This window comes from Bos taurus, chromosome 29 (assembly GCF_002263795.3).
Source record: "Bos taurus isolate L1 Dominette 01449 registration number 42190680 breed Hereford chromosome 29, ARS-UCD2.0, whole genome shotgun sequence".
Taxonomy (NCBI): Eukaryota; Metazoa; Chordata; class Mammalia; order Artiodactyla; family Bovidae; genus Bos; species Bos taurus.
The window spans coordinates 48,430,225-48,432,341 of record NC_037356.1 but is presented as its reverse complement, the minus strand read 5'-3'; positions in this window follow the sequence as shown (position 1 = coordinate 48,432,341).

The following is a 2,117-nucleotide window of genomic DNA, read 5'->3' as shown; positions in this document are numbered from 1 at the left end:
CATCTGGACAGGGAGCCCCTCCGGGCTGGCATGGTGCCCGCGCGCTTCTCCAGGCCTCTGCCCACTGCCTCGCAGTGTGGCCGCAAAGGCGGGTCAACCCCACGGTCAGGGCAGCATGTGGTGGGGAGCCCTTACGGGGGCCTGGCACACTCGCGGCTTCTGTGTTGACATGCTGGCCCCCACCTGGTGGGTGTTCCGCTCACCCGCCTGTGCTCGAGGAGGAGCAGGGGGCGCCCCACCCCTTGGGTCCTGTGCGCTCAGGCCGAGGCAGGGAACCCCTGCAGGGCGGAGGGGAATGAGGGAGAGTCTCTGCAGGAAGAGGAGGAGGCGGCAGGTCTCGCCGGCCAGGTGGGGTGAGCTGTAATTTAAGGCAGCTGACAGGCCCCATCTGTGCCAGGAGGCTGCCCGGCCCGCCTTCTCCTTCACACACCTGGCAAGGACGGCCGTGGCCGCAGCGGGCGGCCGGGCGCCATGCCAGCAACGGGGCAGCTCCCCGGGCCCCGGGCAGGAGACGCTGCATCCTGTGGCTGCTGCCTCTGCTGCCCCAGGGCGCGGGGGCCGTGGGACCTGCAGGGGAGCGGCCCGTCTGCTGGCTTTCATCTGCCGTGGAGGGGTCCCTAGGAACCCAGCCTGCTCTGCGGGCGGCTGCTGGGCGGCGGCCTGGCAGTTGGTCCATCCAGCAGGCTGTCTCTTTGACCGTGTCATCACCAGGCTGCCCCGGTGGACCTCCGGGAGCCCACAGTGAGCAAAGCAGAGGGCCCTGCCGTCCAGGGTGCCCTCCGGGCTGAGAGACAGTAATCACATGGATGGACAGGCAGCTCGTGGGAGTGCATGCCCCCTGGAGACCCTCACTCTGCAGCCCCTGCCCTGCTCACCCCCAGACCTCGGCAACTGCCACTGTGGTCTTCCTGACCCCCTGACCTCCAGGGATCTGGCCCAGCCCCCGGGGCCGTCTGGCCGGGCCCTCATCTGTGCAGCCTCATGGTGGGTCTGAGATGGGGTGAGGGCAAAGCATGGCGTGCCCCTCCTGTGATGCCCCCCACCCTCAGGGCCGGCCCCTCAGGCCCTCTCTCCTGTCAGGCCCCTGGGTTCTGTCAGGCATACCCCACAGCCCTGTCTCAGGTTCCCACTCCCCTGAGATGAGCCCTCCCCTCTCTGAAGGGCTGCGTCCCTGGAGTCAGACCCCCGGGGATGACCACAGCTCTGCCACTTACTAGCTGTTTGACCTTGAACATCGCTGAACCTCCGGGTGGGCAGGAATTGCAGATGGAATTGCAGGATGGCTCAATGCCCCCTCCCCACGATATCCTGCCCTTGAGCTTGGGTGCCACCTGTGAATACCAGTGAGATGGTGCCTGTGATGACTTCACTCAACCTGGCAACGGGGATCTTTGCAGAGGTCACTGAGGCCACTACTCAGTCGACTTTGGTTCATCAAACAGGAGATGAGTGGAGTGGGTCTGGCTACTGGATCTGGAGGCCAGAGACTGAGGAGGTTTTGACAGGAGGGAGGCTCTCCCCCCAAAGACAGAAGATGCCACGTAGCAGGGAACTCAGTGGCCCCGCTGACAACCAGCGAGGAAACAGGGACCTCAGTCCTATGGCTGCTAGAAATGGAGTTTGGCCAAGGGCCTGAGTGATCATGGGCGTAAGCTCTCTCCCAGGGGATGAAGAAAGAACTGGCCGGCAGCTGTCCTGATTTCTGTCTGTGAGGCTCTGAGCAGACACCCAAGTGAAGCCTGGACTGCTGGCCACGGGAATAATAGTGGTGGGGGTGGGGGTGGGGAGAAGCTCTTGGAGCTACTAAGTCTGTAGCAATTTGTTACACAGCACTAGCTGACCGATACAACCTCCCATGCTCCAGTTTCCCCAGCAACAAGACAGTCCTTACTCAGGACAGCAGTTGCTCACAGGTGGGTGCAGGGATACGAGAGCTGGAACAGGAAGCCCCCAGGACAGCCGCACTCAGCTGGTGGGGGCCAGGGGGCCGTCTCGGCCTGTTTCGGTGACCTGCAGTCAGCTCCTGCCACCTTCCCCGCCCGCCTGGCTGCACCCTGGAGCTGGCGCACTTCGTCACTCTGTTGATGATCGGCTCTGAGTCTGCCTCCTCCAGGCCC